A 16,408-nucleotide genomic window follows, 5' to 3' on the forward strand; every position below is an offset into this window, starting at 1 on the left:
TCTTGTCCTGGCAGTGCCACCTCATGGTCATCTCATGGGAGTCTCAACTGAGGGGACGAATCTAGGTGATCTCCAAGGTCCTTGCCACTGATGGCAGGTTGTGCACTTTTACACTTAGTTCTCAACATAAACCACTAAGATGTTTGGATAAAACTATATTACCAATTATGGTATTCATAATCCTTAGCTGGGTGTGGTGGCGCTTGCCTGTAATCTGAGACTCAGGAGCCTGAGGCAGAGGATTGGAAGTTCAGGGCTGCCTCAGCAATTTAGAGAGACCTTGACTCAAAATTAAAAAAAAAATAAAAAAAAAAAAAGGAATAGTGTTGTATATAGTGGTAAAGTACCTCTGGGTTCAATTTCCAGTTACTCTCATCCCAAATATATACTGAGCTTTTGCTATGTCTTGTACACTTTTTATTTATCTTGAATATATAATCTTTATTAAGATTATCAAAACAAGCTCATGGATTTGGTGTTATCATCCTTATTTTATGAATGAGAGAACTGAAGCTTTGACCATCACATACATTCTGCAAGGCAGTGGGAGTTAGGACTAGAACCTCTCAGGCTACGGTTTTACTATTACTTTGGGCTGCTTTTTTAAAAAGCTGAATGTTCTAGATATCTTGTATTTGCACAAATAGGAAAAGATATGTTTAAGAAATAATTAAATTTTGCTTGTGTCAGCCAAGTGACTTTTCATATCTGGCAAATTGAAGGTAAGTCAAGGCATAGGCTAGCTAAGAACTTTAATGTGCAAACATTGTCCCCTGTTTACCAGATGCACTTAGACTCTGTGGGTACACTCCTCTGGCCTTATCTCTCCAATCTGATGCTAAAATAAAAAGAAGGGGGCAGATTGGGATGAGGAATCAGAATCTCTATGCTCTGAGACAGTCTTGTAGGACCTTGCCCTGTGCAGTTGAGTGGTGGGCCTCCATGACAGCGGGTCACGGGGCATGCCCACAAGTTCTACTATTGTAGAAAAAATTAAAAAAAAAAAACTACTTCTGCTCTCAAACACACAATAGTCCATGCAATTGAAAACAGCTTGTGTCAAATGTGGAAAAATCTGTGTGATCTCTAACTTTCTAAAGAGAAGGAACGACTCTGCTTCTAAGATAAACTTTTGTTCTTCTAAGATAAACTTTTGTGATTCAATTTTGTTCCCCAAGGAGAGTGTCAGGAGACCTTGTCCCTTGTTGGTTTTTAATTTCTTTTCTTTCTTTTTCTTTTTCTTTCTTTCCTTTCTTTCTTTCTTTTTTTTTTTTTTTTTTTTTTTGGTGCTGGGGATTGGAAGAGGGGCTTTCTATCTATCAAAAAAAATGCACTGCCACTAAGCTACACATCCAGTTCTGATTTTGAATTTGATAGCATTATGTGAATGATTTGAGACTGGAATATTCCCTTAGGAAGAAGGAAAATCTTCTTAGCTTTTTGGGTTGTGTATTCGTTTAAGAATTTGTTGAAAGTTAATCGACTATGAGAAAAATGTGTACATATATAAAGAATATACTCGTGATTTTGGATGAATGGTCTAGGATTCATAACCCTAAAACCTCTCGTCCAAGTAAAAAAACCATTTTAAGGGCATATATTTTTCTCACGAGTGACTGGATTTCCAGATCTTGGCCACAGAATTAATGTTTCTTATTTCCAAAGGAGTATAGAAAACCATCACAGAAGTGAGCCACTTTTCACATTATTCCACTAGATGGCGCCAGACTCTCATTCTTCTACTGAAAGTGTGGGCCTGCTAGGTTTCATATTTATATAATGATAGGTATCTCAAAGTGGCCTGATAATTTTTATAAACAGAATTCCAGGTGGTACATTTCACACTGAATTCAACTAATTTGACCCTGCCAGTTAACAATATCCAATAAGTTCACAAAATATAAAAAATATACATATTGTCCCATAACAGATTAAACTGTATGCCCTAAAAAAAGGTATTTATGCTTTTCCTCTGAAATGCATATGCATTGATGCCTTGGATTATTGTCTAAAGCAACTTAAGGCAGACAAACAAGGACATTAGCATGAAAATAAAATAAAATGGATCTAAACCTTATACTTACCCTTTGGAATAACCATTTTATAGTTTTTATTTGTACATAAGTCTTGCATTTGGTGTTTTTACTAAAACTATTTTCATTCTATGCTTATGTGGGAACATTTAGAGAGTGAAATTTCAATTTAATATTAGCTTTCTTATTTTAAACAGAACAATGATTTTCTTTTGGTTTGAGAATTGTGCATTGATAATATCTGAAATGTGGAAAGGGGAACTTTTATCTAAGGCCGTGGCCCGCCATTGCGGTGGTCACAAACGTTTGTCTTACTTGGAGTCCCCTGGTTTCTCAGGAACTGCCTCTGACTCTTCCTCTGGCTTCTGCTGGTGAGGTAACCAGACTCCCTGCAACTGCACTCTTTGTCCTTATCATGGAAGCTGCAAGAGGTTCCACATGCTCTACCAGACGAGGAGCAGGTCACTGGGCCCTTTACACTGTGAATTCGAAGCTTCTCAGATGTGTCCTCAATGCACTGCCATTTCTGCAAAAGCCAACGGGAGAGGAGTTGAGGATTCGGATCCAAGTGTTATTTATTAAGGACTGCAGCCTTAGGAGTGCACCTCGCCCCCTTTTAAAGAATCACTGTCAATGCTGTGAGAATGAATGAAGAAAGCCAAGTTTTAAGTGACCCTGCAATAACTCCGTTCTCAGCTCTACTGCTTTCATTGTAGGCAAATACAGATGACGATGAAATCAATGGAAATCAGAACTACCCCAATGACACGAGAGCCCAAAACTGATATATGAATCCTCAGCATGCAGACTAAACAGTCTTGGAAGAAACATGTGAAAGCCCTTCCTTCACCAAGACACAGGCACAGCTGTCAGAGCTGTTTTTTGCCAGACCTCTCTTGCTCTGGAAAAACAAACCTGGCTGCTTTGTTCTCTGCCCCTGAATTTCTAACACTAGACAGGGAAGGGTGGCTCATGAGGAAGACAGAAACCAGTTTAATCAGAGTCCATCCCAGGTGCTGGCAAACTGGCCAGGTTTCCTTTCATCTTTTCTTATCTTACTGCAAACCCTGCACACCCTGTGGGATGCTGCTAGGAGAAACGGGTACACATGGGAACTTGCCCTGGGTTTCTACTTGGAACCACTTATCAAGCCTGCTGCAGATGCTATAGGTTCATTTCTAAATAAGTATGACACTGCTTCAGGGCTCAGTGTCTCCAGAACTTCCTGAGTAACTGGTTGAAAAACTAGCCCTTCACCCTCGGGGTGGGGGAGGTCATTTCATGGGATTCTCTACATTTAAAGACTTAAACTGGGCATGGTGGGTGTTAGGTGCAGGGTAGGCTGAACTAAGTTGTCTGCAGGACAGGCTGAACAAACATTAGCTGCAAGATAGCCCACCTTTATCACCTGTTTGTGTCAAGTCTGAACACTCAACCCCACTCAAGGCTGAACACTTGACTCCCACCCATCTGGTGCAACCAAAACCCACATCTGACCCCTGCCCTATCTGCCTGAAGGCAGAAGATGACACCCTTAGCAGCTACTGTATGATCCAATCATTGTATGCCAAAATGGTAGCATGCAGACCCAGAGACCCCATTAGATTTTGGCTATAAAAACTCCCTCCTGCCGGGCCCCTCTCTCTTGCTTTTGCTCTTTCTTGCTCTCTCTTTCTTCTCTCTCTCTCTCTCTCTCTCTCTCTCTCTCTCTCTCTCTCTCTCTTTCTCCTCTTTTGCACTGCTGCAATAAAGATCTCTTGGTCGCTCTGAGTGTGTGGTCACTTTTCTTTCAGTGGGCATACCTATAAACCCAGCAGCTTGGGAGGCTGAGGCAAGAGGATTGCAAGTTCAAATCCAGCCTCAGCAACTTGGGGAGGCCCTAAACAACTCACCTAGACTGTCTCCAAATAAAATATAAAAAAGAATGTGGCTTAGTGGTTAAGCACCCCTGGGTTCAATTCCCAGTATTGGGTGGTGGTGGTGGGGGAAGGACTTAATAACTACTTTTTACTTGCACCCCCACCCCTTCTCCTCCCTCATGTATTTACTTGGGAGTCAGGAAGAATATAGGCCTTAACTGGAAGTTGACCAAAGTTGTTGAAAGTACTGACAAATGGAGCGTTTATCAAACTTTTATCTTTTTTCCCCTTTCTAGTTATGAGTATCACCTATGTGCCACTATGTATTGATATTTTAAATGCACACATTTCTAAATTGTAGGCAACACAATGTGATAATAAAAGCAAATGTGACTCCATTTTGTTTTGTGACTACATTTTGTAAAACATGTAAAACATGCCAAGTAGAAGGGTCTTGACTGGGGCAAGATGTTCTTTTCCTTTTGCTATAGAAACCTTTGAGAACACAGAACTACCTAATGGGGCACTGTTCCTGTAACTAGGGTAAGAGGGCTCTGTTTCTGTAACTGGGGGGATTGGGCTAACTGTGATTGGTTAGGCATCCCACCTCTTGACTCCACTATCCCGCTTCTGTAACCTGGCTTGCTTGCATTGGCTAGACCCACGAATATCCCTTTTGCGGTTTTCAGGCTTATAAGGAGCATAGTTGCAATTGTGCGGGGCTGATCAAGAGAACAGCTTTATGTTCTGGTCAGTCGCCTCTAGTGTGCTTCATAAAGGCTTGATTCGAGTATAAGTGAGTGGTCTGGAAGTCAATTTATGAAACCCATACAAAACTCCACCCTCGATAGAGGGGTCCCCACTACCAGGGGTGCGGTGGGAGATTTACATGTTAGAAGGTTCCCGCGGAAGAAGGACTCCCCTCTACCCAGTGTGCAGAGGAATATGAGCTCTCCAGGACACTCAGGTTAGAGTGTCCTGGAAGGGAAAGTCCCCTCTACCCGGGGGTGTGGTGGTATATGAGCTCCTCAGGACACCAGGTTTGGGGGAGTCTCCCTTCTTGTGAGGAAAGTCCCCTCTTCCTGGGGTGCGGTGGTATACGAACTCCTCCCAACATTCAGGTTAGAGGGGTCTCCCCCCTGGAGGGAAGACCCAGGATGCGGTGGTATATGAGCCCCAGCCCTGCACCCAGGTTAGAGGGGAATCCCACCTGGAGGGGGAGTCCCCTATACCCTGGGTGCAATGGTGTATGAGCTCCCCTCTTTTGATACCCAGGTAGTCTCCCACAAGGAGGGGGGAGTCTTCTGTACCATGGATGCAGTGGTATACGAGCTCCGCCCCCCCCAACACCCAGGTTAAGGGGGTCTCCCACCTGGAGAGGGGAGTCCCCTCTACCCTAGGTGCAGAGGTATATGAGCCCCCCACCCGACACCCAGGATAGAAAGGTCTCCCCCGTAAAGAAGGGAGTCCCCTCTACCCTGGGTGTTGTGCTACAGGCGCCCACTCCCGACACCCAGGTTAGAGGGGTCTCCCTTTTGGAGGGGGGAGTCCCCTTTACCCTGGTTGTGGTGGTATACGGTCCCCCATGACACCAAGGTTAGAGGGGTCTCCTCCCTGGAGAGGGGAGTCCCCTCTACCCGGTGCGGAGATATATGAACCCCCCCCAACACCCAGGATACAAGGATCTTCCCCCTAAAGAAGGGAGTCCCCTCTACCCTGGGTGTTATGGTATAGGAGCCCACCCCCAACACCCAGGTTAGAGGGGGGTCCCTTTGGGAGGGGGGAATCCACTCTACCCTGGTTGCAGTGGTATAGGAGCCCCCCAGACATCCAGGTTAGAGGGGTCTCCCCTCTGGAGGGGGAGTCCCCTCTACCCTGGGCGTCGGGGGTATCCCCCTCCCAACACCCAGGTTAGAAGGGTCCTTGCCCTTTCGGGGGAGTACCCACTATCCTGGGCATCCAGGGGAGCCCCCGCAGATGCCCAGGTTATAGGGGTCTCTGTCCTAGAGAAGAGTCCTCTTTACCCTGGGTGTGGTGTGAGCTCCCCCAACACCCAGGTAGAGGGAAGTCACCCCTGGAGGGGGTCCCCTCTACCCTGGTGTGGTATGAGCTAACCCCCAAAGCACAAGTTAGAGGGGTCTCCCCCCTGAAGGGTGGAGTCCCCTCTACTCTGGGTGTAATGGTATAGAGGCTCCCCCTGACACACAGGTTAGAGGGGTCTCCCCCATGTAGGGTGAGTCCCTTCTACCATGGGTGCGATGGTATACAAGCTCAGCTCAACACCGAGGTTAGAGGGGTCTGCCCCCAGGAGGGGTAGTCCCCTGTACCTTTTATCGTGTGTGGCGGCAGGAGCTCCTTCGAGACCCAGATTAGAGGGGTCTGCCCCCGGGAGGGGGAAGTTCCCTCTACTCTGGGTGTGTTGGGAGCTCCCCTCCCCCACACCCAGGTTAGAGGTGCCTCCCTCCTGGAGGCGGGGGGCAGAGGGAGTCCCCCCCACCCTGGGTGCGATGGTGTGGGAGCTCTCCTTGACACCCAGGTAGGAGGGGTCTTCCCCTTGGAGGGCGGAGACCAATCCTCCTTGGTATTGGTCGGATGGTATTCAAATAGCCCCCGACACCCAAGTTAGAGGGATGTCCCCCCTTGGAGGGTGGAGTCCCCTCTACCATAAGTGCAATGGTTTGGGAGCTCCCCCGGACACCCAGTTTAGAGGGGTCTCCCCCTAAAGGTGGAGTCCCCTCTACTCTGGGTGCGACGGTGTGAAATCTCCCCCAACACCCAGGTTAGAGGGGTCTCCCCCCTGGAGGGGCAATACCTTCTACCCTGGGTCGATGGTGTGGAGCTCCCTCCGACACCCAGGTTAGAGGGGTCTCCCTCCTTGAAAAGGGGGTCCCCTCTACCTAGGGAGGGGTGGGAGCTCTAGCCGAAACTCAGGTTAGCGGGATCTCCAGCCTGGAGGGGGCGGTCCCCTCTACCCGGGGTGAGTTGGGAGCTCCTGCGACACCCAGGTTAGAGGAGTCTCTCCCCTGGATGGAAGGTCCCCATTACCCGGGGTTCCGTGGGGCTCTGCAGGACACCCAGGTTACAGAGGTCTCCTTCTTGGAGGTGGGTTCCCTTCTAACTGGAGCGCGGTGAGAGCGCCCTCAACACTCAGGTTAGAGGGGTATCCCCCCTGAAGGAGGGTCCCCTCTACCTGGGGCGCGGTGGGTGCTCCACACAACACCCAGGTTAGAGGGGTCTCCCTCCTGGAGGGAGAGGTCCTCTCCATATGTGGTGCAGTAGGAGCTCCCCCTGACATCCAAGTAAGGGGTGCAGTATATGAGCTCCCCCTGACATCCAGGTTAGAGGGGTCTCTTCCCTGGATGGGAGAGTCCCCTCTACCAGGGATGAGGTGGGAGCTCCCCTCAACACCCAGGTTAGGAGTGCAGTAATATACAGGCTTTCCCCAACTCCCAGGTTAGAGGGTCCCCTCCTGGACAGGGGAGTCCCCTATACCCAGTGAACGGTGGTATAGGAGCTCGCTGAGACACTCAGGTTAGAGAGGTCTCCCCCAGAAAGAGCAAGTGTCCTCTGCCCAGGATGCGGTGGTATAGGAGATCCCCATGATATTCAGGTTAGAGGGGTCTCCCCCCTGGAGGGAAGAGTCCCCTCTTCCCGGGGTGCAGTAGTATATGAGCTCCCCCGTGACACCCAAGTTAGAAGGGTCTTGCCCTTTAGGAGGGAGTCCCCTCCACCCAGGTGCTTTTGTATATGAGCACCCCCACACACACCCAGGTTCAGGGGTCTCGCCCACTCAGAGTACGGTGGTATATGAGCTCCCCCGCCGCAACTCCCACGTTAGGAGTCTCCTCCACCAGGGTGCAAAGTTATCCGAGCTCCTGCCCAACACCCAGGTGAGAGGGGTTTCGCCCCTGTAGGGGGGAATCCCTTTCACCCGGGGGAGCTCTTCTCAACTCCCAAGTTAGAGGGGCCTCCCACCTAGAGGGGGAATGCCCTCTACCCTAGATGCGGTAAGAGCTCCCCAGATGCCCAGGTTAGAGGGGTCTCCCTCCTGGAGGGTTAAGTCCCCTCTACACTGGGTGCCATGGTATGTGAACTCCCCCTGACACCTGCCAAAGGCCAATGTCTCGGCTTGGCACCAGAATCACGAGGCACCCACACCTTCGTAGGTTCAAACAGCAATTCTTTATTCCCGCTCTCACACCGCCTCCACACAGGTCCAGGGGCCAACGCGTTCTGCCGTCTCCCGCACAATTCACCTACTCCACGAGGCTCTCTCCAAATCCCATTTTAATCTCAGGAGAACTCAACGGGAACAAGCAGCAGGAACACCCTAATCCCAGCAATAATCTTCAACTTCCAACTTCCCTAAAACCCATTATCTTAAACTGGCAACGCCTTAAACTCAAGGAGCCGGTTACTTCCTCAAACCTGATCAGCTCTAAACCCGGATCCGCCTTGGTCCTTGAGCAAGGTCACCTTATTAAAGCATGCATGCAATGTCCCATCGAATGTCCTCTAAGCAGCATGGGGTACGCTTGGCAAGGAAATTTCAATGCGTCATTCCTACTTGGTAATGGCCCTCAGCAGACACCCAGGTTAGAGGGGTCTCCCGCCAGAAGGAAGAAAAATCCCCTCTAACTTAGGTGTTGGGAAAAGCTTTCAACACACGCAGGATAGGGGGACTTTCCCCTCCACGGGAGAGGCCCCTCTAACCTGGACTTGGGGGGAGCTTCCTCCCCACCCAGGGTAGATGGGACACCCCCCATCCAGGGAGGAGGCCCTTCTAACCTGGACGTTTGGGGGAGCTCCCACCACACCCAGGGTAGAGGGGACATCCCCCTGGAGGTGGGAGTTCCCTCTACCCTGGGTGCTGTGGGAGCTCCCCCCCGCACCCCCCCACACCCAGGTTTGAGGTTTTTTTTCCTAGAGGGGGGATAACCCTCTACCCTTGATGCGATGGCATATGAGCTCCCCAGTCGCCCAGTTTAGAGGGGCCTCCTCCCTGGAGGGAAGGAGTCCCCAATACCGTGGGTGTGGTCGGAGATCTTCTGGATGCCCAGGTTAAAGAAGCCTCCTCCCAGGAGAGGGGAGTCCTCTCTACCCTGGGTGTGGTGGGAGCTCCCCCCCCCCATGTCCAGGGGGAGTTCCTCCTGGAGGGGGGAGTCCCTTCTACCCTGGGCGGCAGTGGGAGTTCCCCCGACGCCCAGATTCGAGGGGGGTCTCTCCTCCTGGAGTGGGGAGTACCCCCTCTATTCTTGGTGACCATGGGAGTTTCCCCCGACACCCAGGTTAGAGGGGTCTTTCCCCTGGGGGTACCTTCTACCCTAGGTGCCATGGTATGGGAGCTTCCCCACACACACCCAGGTTAGAGGGGTCTCTCCCCTGGAGGGGGGGTCCCCTCTACCCTGGGTGTGGTGGTATATGAGCTCCCCCCGACACCTAGGTTAGAGGAGTCTGTCCCCCGGAGTGGGGAGTATCCTCTGTCCTGGGTGCCGGTGGGAGCTCCCTCTGGCACCCAGGTGAAAGAGGTCTCCCCTCCCAGAGGGAGTGTCCCCCCTACCCTGGGTGGCGATGGGAGCTCCCCCCACACCCAGATTTGGGGGGTCTCCCCCCGGAGGGGGGAGTCCCCTCTACCTTGGTGCTGGTGGCAGCTCCCCCTGACATCCAGGTTAGGGTGCTCTCCCCCTCAAGAGGGGGGAGTCTCCTCTACACTAGCTGCTAGTGGTAGCTAACCCTGACACCCAGGTTAGCGGGCTCTCCTCCCCCCCCAGAAGGGGGAGTCCCCTCTATTCTGGCTCCGGTGGGAGCTCCCCCTGGCACCAGGTTAGTGGGGTCTTCCCCCTAATGGGGGGAGTCCCCTCTACCCTGGCTGCGTAGGGAGGGGTCTCCTGGCTGCAGAAGTATTGGAGCTCCTGACTTCTCCTGCTTGGAGGGCGAGTCCCTCTACCCTAGCTAAGGTGTTATACAAGCTCCCTGAGACACCCAGGTGGGAGGGATCTCCTGCCTGGAGGGGCGAATCCCCACAATCCTGGCTGCAGTGGTATAGGAGCTCCACTACACACACCCAGGTGGGAGGGTTCTCCAGCCTAGAGGGGCGAGTCTCCTCTAGCTTGGGTGTGGTGGTATATGAGCTTCTCCGACACCCAGGGAGGAGGGGTCTCCCACCTGTAGGAGCGTGTCCCCTCTACCCTGCTTAAGGCGGAATACAAGCTCACCCAGACACCAAGATGGGAGGGGTCTCTTGCCTGGAGGAGCGTGTCCCCTCTACCTTAGCTGACACCCAGGTGGGAGAGGTCTTCAGCCTGTAGGGACAGGTTCCCTTTTATGCCCAGACAGGAGTGTTCTCCCGCTTAGATGGGCAAGTACCCTCTACCCTGGCTGCGGTGGTATACGAGCTACCACCCCCCAACGCACACACTCAGGTAAGAGGGGGTCTTTCGCCTGGAGGGGCGAGTCCCCTCTACCTGGCTGCTGCAGTACAGGAGCTCCCTCCCAGACTTCCAGGTGGGAGGGGTCTCCCGCTTGAGGGGCGAGTCTAATCTACCCTAGCTGCTGTGGTATAGGAGTTCTGCCTCCCCCAACACCCAGTTTGGAGGGTCTCCCGCCTGGAAGGGAGAGTCCCCTATCTCCTGGCTGCAGAGGTATAGAAGCTCCTCAGACACCCAGGTGGGAGGGAGTCTCCCGCCTGGAGGGGCGAGTTCCCTCTACCGCGGCTGTAGCGGTTAAGGATCTCCCCTGACATCGAATTGGAAGGGTTCTCCCATCTGGAGGGGCAAGTTTTCTCTACCCTGGCTGCAGAGGTATATGAGCCCCCCCCCCAACACCCAGGTGGGAGGCTTCTCTTGCCGAGAGGGGAGAGTCCCCTCTACCATTGCTGAGGCGGTATACCAGCTCCCCTTGAAACCCGGGGGGGGGGAGGGGTCTCCCACCTGGAGGGGCGGTTCCGCTCTACCCTGGCTGCAGCGGTATACAAGCGCTCCCCGACACAGAGGTGGGAGATATGTCCCGCCTGAAGGGGCGAATCCCCTCGACTTTGGCTGGCGCCCTATAACAGCTCTTGGGACACCTAGGTGGAAGGCGTCTTCCTCATGCAGGGGTGAAGCCCTCTACACTGGCGGTGGCAGTAAAAGAGCTTCCCCGGATACCCAGGTGGAAGTGGTCTCCCGCCTGAAGGGGATAGTCCCCTCTATCCTGGCTGTGGAGGTATTCGAGCTCCCCTTGACACCCTGGCGGGAGGGGTCTTTCGACTGGAGAGGCAAGTAATCTCTACTCTGGTTGCAGTGGTCCATAAGCTCCCCCAGACATTCAGGTGGGAGGGGTTCTTGCCTGGAGGTGCGAGTCGCCTCTACCCTGGCTAAGGTGGTCTAGGAGCTCCCTGCGACACCCAGGTGAAAGGGGTCTCCTGCCTGGAGTGGCGAGTCCCCAGTAGCCAGGCTGCAGCAGTATTCAAGTTGCCCCCGATGAAACACGGTTGGAAGGAGTCTCCTGCTTGGAGGGGCGAGTCCCCACTACCCTGGCTACTGCGGTATCAGAGACCTCCACACACACCCAGATCGGAGGGTTCTCCTGCCTGGAGGGGCGAATTTCTTTACCTAGGCTGAGGGGGTATGCCAGCCCCCTCTGACACCCAGGTGAAAGGGATCTCCTGCCTGGAGGAACGAGTCCCCTCTACCCTGGCTGCAGGTATTTGAGGTGAGAGGGGTCTTCCGCCTGGAGTGGCGAGTCCCCTCTACCCTGCCTGCGGCCTTATAAGAGCTCCTCAGACAACCAAGTGTGAGGGATCTCCCGCCTAGTGGGGCGAGTTCTCTCTATCCTGGCTGCAGCTGTATACGAGCTCCACCTCCCCCCAGCCAGATGGGAGGGGTCTCCGGTCTGGAGGGCCGAGTCCCCAGTACCCTTGCTTTGGCTGTGTACGAGCTCCACCCAGACACCCAGGTGGGAGGAATATCCCGCATGGAAGGGCAAGCCCCCAGTACCCTGGCTGCTGCAGTATAGGAGCTCCCCCTCCCATACCCAGATGGGCTGAGTCATCTCTACCCTGGCTGGGGCGTGTAAGAACTCCCCCTGAAACCCCGGTGGGAGGGGCGAGTCTCCACTACCTTGACTTCAGCGGTGTAGGAGCTCCCCCCAACAGGGGCGAGTCACCTCTACCCTGCCTGCGGCCACATACAAGCTCCCTCTTCCTCCCCTCCGCCTGAATGGGCGAGTACCCTCTAGCCTGCTGGGAGGGGTCCCCCGCATGGTGGCGATGTTCGAGTATCCTCTACCACAGCTGGGGTGCCCCTACACCCAGGTGGGCGGGGTCTCCCACATGAGGGGGCGAGTCCTTTCTACCCTGTCTACAGCAATGTAAGAGTTCTGGCAGACACCCAGGTGGGTGGGGTCCTCCGCCTGGAGGGGCAAGTCCCCACTACCCTGGCAGCAGAGGTATATGAGCTCCCCATGACACCCAGGTGGGAAGGGTCTCCGGCCTGGAGGGGCGAGTCACTTCTAGCCTGGCTGCTGTGGTATACTAGCTCTCCCCAGAAAACCTGGCTCTACCATAGCTGGGGCGGTATACTAGCTCCCACCTACACCTAGGTGAAAGGGGTCTCCCGCCTGGGGTGGCGAGTACCCTCTACCCTGCCTGCGGGGTATGTGAGCTCCCCTGACAAGGAGGTGCGAGAGGTCTCCGGCCTAGTCCCCTCTAACCTGGCTGCAGCTGTATACGAACTCTCTCCCCCCCCATAGCCAAACGGGAGGAGTCTCCCGCCTGGAGGGGCGAGTCACCTCTACCCTGGCTGTGTCGGTATAAGAACTTTCCCTCCATACCCAGGTGGGAGGGGTCTCTTGCCTGGAGGTGCGAGTTTTCTTTACCCTTGCTGCCGCGGTATACGTGCTCCCCCCCCCCACCCAGATGGGAGGTGTCTCCCGCCTGAAGGGGCAAATTTCCTCTACACTGGCTGCCCTGGTATACTTGCTTTCCCTGACACCCAGCTGGGAGGAGTCTCCTGCAAGAGAGGAGAGTCCCCTCTACACTGGTTGTGGCAGTATACAAGCTCCCTCTGACACCCAGGTAGAACGGGTCTCCCATATGGAGGAGGGAGTCCGCTGTAACCTGGCTGCAGGGGTATATGAGCTCCCTCCGACACCCAGGTGGGAGAGATCTCTCACCTAGAGGGGCTAGTCCCCTCCACCCTGGCTAAGGGGGTTTACAAGTTCTCCTGGACACCCAGGAGGGAGGGGACTTCTGCCTGGAGTGGAGAGTACCCTCTACCCTGCCTGTGGCGATATAAGTACTCCCCCTGACACCCAGTGGGATGTGTCTCCCGCCTGGAGGGGCGAGTCCCTACTACCCTGGCTTCAGCGGTATAGGAGGTCTCCCAGACACCCAAGTGGGAGAGGGAGCTCCTTTACCAGAGGGGTGAGTCCCCTCTACTCTGGCTGCGGTGGTATAATAGCTCCCCCTGACACTCAGGTGGCATGGGTCTCCAGCCAGAAGGGGAGAGTCCCCTATACCCTGGCTGCAGGGGTATAGGAGCTCCCCACCGACACCCAGATAGGAGGGGTCTCCCGCTTGGATGGGCGAGTACCCTCTACCCTGGCTGCAGCGGTATACAAGCTCCCCTGACATCCAGGTGGGAGGAGTCTCCCGCCTGGAAGATAGAGTCCCCTGGACCCTGCCTGAGGGAGTAAAGGTGCTCCCCGGGACACACAGGTGAAAGGGGTCTCCTGCCTAAAGGGGCAATTTCCCTCTACTCTGGCTAAGACAGTATACAAGCACCCCCCAAACACAGGTGGGAGGGGTCTCCCACCTGGAGGGGCGAGTCCTTTCCTCCCTGGGTAAGGCCATATACAAGCTCCCCGACACCAGTCTCCCGCCTGGAGGAGCGAGTCCTGTCTACACTGGCTGCGGCGGTAAAGGAGCACCCCCTGACACCCAGGTGGAAGAGGTACCCCGCCTGGAAGGGCGAGGCCCCTCTAGCATGGCTGCAGTGATATAGGAGCTCCAGAAGACACCCAGGTGGGAGGGGTCCCCCGCCTGGAGAGGCGAGTCGCCTATACCCTTGCTGTGGCTCTAAAAGAGCTATGCACGACACCCAAGTGGGAAGGGTTTCCAGCATGGAGTCCATTCTAGCCTGGCTGTGGAGGTATATGAGTTCCCCCAGACAGCCAGGTGGGAGGGTTCTCTCGCCTGGAGGTGCGAGTTACCTCTATTCTGGCTGCAGAGGTATAAGAGCTCCCCTCATACCCAGGTGGGAGGGCCACCCACCTGGAAATGCGAGTCCCTTCTACCCTGGTTAGGGCAGTATAGGAGCCCCCACCCACCCAACACCCTGTGGGAGGGGTCTCCAGCCTGGAGGGTTGAGTCCTCTCTACCCTGGCTACAGCAGTATAGGATCTCCCCTCGAAACCCAGGTGGGAGGGGTCTCTCGCCTGGACCGGCAAGTACCCTCTACCCTGGCTGCAGTGGTATATGAGCTACCCCCGACACTCAGATAAGAGAGGTCTCCCGCCTGGAGGGGCGAGTCCCCTCTACCCTGGATAAGGTGGTATACAGGCTCCCTGTGACACCAAGGTGGGAGGGGTGTCCTGCCTGGAGGGGCGAGTCCCCAATACCCAGGCTGCAGCGGTATACGAGCTCTCGCCCCCCCATCCAGGTGGGAGGGGTCTCCTTCCTGGAGAGGCGATTCCCCTCTAAGCGGGCTGCAGTGGTATACTACTTTTCCCTGACACCCAGGTGGGAGAGTTCTCCAGCATGGAGGGGTGAGTCCCCTCTATCCTGGCTGTGGAGGTATACAAGCTCCCCCCAACACCCAGGTGGGAAGGGTCTCCCACCTGGAGGGGCAAGTCCCCTCTACCCTGACTGCAGTTGTGTACAAGCTCCCACAGACACCCAGGTGGTAGGGGTGTCCCGCACGGAGGAGCTAATCTTCTCTACCCTGGCTGCTAAGGTACACGAGCCCCCCCTCCCCATAACCATATGGGAGGGATCTCCCTCTTGAAGGGGCGAATCCCGTCTACCCTGGCTGTGGTGGTATACTAGCTTTCCTTGATATCCAGGTGGGAGAGGTCTCCTGCCTGGAGGGGAGAGTCCCCTCTAACCTGGCTGTGGCGGTGTACAAGCTCCCCATACATACAGGTGGGAGGGGTCTCTTGTTTAGAGGGGCAAGTCCCCTCCACCCTGGCTGGGGCGATATACGAGGCCCCACACACACACTAAGGTGGGAGGGGTCTTCCTCCTGGAGGGGCGAGTCCCCTCTACTCTGGCTGCTGCGGTATAGGAGCTCCCCTGACACCCAGGTGGGAGGAGTCTCCCCCGTGGAGGAAAGGGTCCCCTCTACCCTGCCTTTGTTTGTATAGGAGCTCGCCAGGACACCCAGGTGGAAGGTATCTACCGCCTGGCTGCTGCGGTATAAGAGCTCCCCCTGACACTCAGATGGGATGGATCTCTAGCCGGAAGGGGCGAGTCCCCTCTCCCCTGGCTGCTGGGGTATACAAGCTCCCCCTGACACCCAGGTGGGAGCGGTCTCCCTCCTGCAGGGGGGGAGTCCCCTCTACTTTGGCTGCAGCGGTATATGACCTCTCCCTGACACCCAGGTGAAAGAGGTCTCCTGCGTGGAGTGGCGAGTCCCCTCTACCCAGGCTGCAGGCGTACACTAGCTTTCCCTGACATCCAGGTGAGAGGGTTCTCCAGCATGGAGGGGCGAGTCCCCTCTCCCCTGGCTAAGGCAGTATAAGAGCTCCCCTCCCCCCAGACACCCAGGTGGGAGAGTTCTCCCGCCTGGAGGTGTGAGTTCCTTCTACCCTGTGCTGAGGAGGTATAAGAGCGCCCCCACACACACCCAGGTGGAAAGGGTCTCCCGCCTGGAGAGGTGAGTCCCCTCTCTCCTGGCTGCAGCAGCTTATGAGCTCTTCTGACACTCAGGAGGGAGGAGTCTCCCTTTTGGCCGGGCGAGTACCTCTACCTGGTTGGAGCAGTATAGGAGCTCCCCCCCCCTACACCAAGTTGGGGAGGGTCTCTCACCTGGAGTTGGGAGTCCCCTCTACCCTGTGGTGAGGCAGTATATGAGCTCCCCTGACACCCAGGTGGAGGGGTCTCGAGCCTGAAGGGAGGAGTCCCCTCTATTTTGGCTGGTGCCCTATCAAAGCTCCTGGGACACCCAGGTTGGAGGGTTTCCCGCCTGTAGGGGCCGACACTTCTACCCTGGCAGTGGCAGTATAGGAGCTCCTCCTGATACTCAGGTGGGAGGAGTGACCCCACTAGAGGGGCAAGTCCCCTCTACCCTGACTGCGGAGGAGCTCCCCACCCCACACACCCAGGTGGGAGAGGTCTCCCACCTGTAGGGGCGAGTCCCCTCTACCCTAAGCGGGGGAATAGAAGCTCCCTCCGACATCCAGGTTGGAAGGGGTCTCCCGCCTGGAGGGGCGAGTCCCCTCTACCTTGTCTGCAACAGTGTATGAGCTCCCCCAGACACCCAGGTGGGAGGGGTCTCCCGCATGGAAGTGCGAGTCCCCTCTACCCTGGCTGCGGTG

General features: G+C 54.9%; 1 pseudogene; it reads right to left on the reverse strand.

The window, feature by feature from the left end:
* LOC144365702 (extracellular sulfatase Sulf-1-like) overlaps positions 1-16,408 on the reverse strand; it is a 52,650-nt pseudogene that overhangs the window by 24,311 nt on the left and 11,931 nt on the right.

Source organism: Ictidomys tridecemlineatus, chromosome 7, assembly GCF_052094955.1.
Source record: "Ictidomys tridecemlineatus isolate mIctTri1 chromosome 7, mIctTri1.hap1, whole genome shotgun sequence".
Taxonomy (NCBI): domain Eukaryota; kingdom Metazoa; phylum Chordata; class Mammalia; order Rodentia; family Sciuridae; genus Ictidomys; species Ictidomys tridecemlineatus.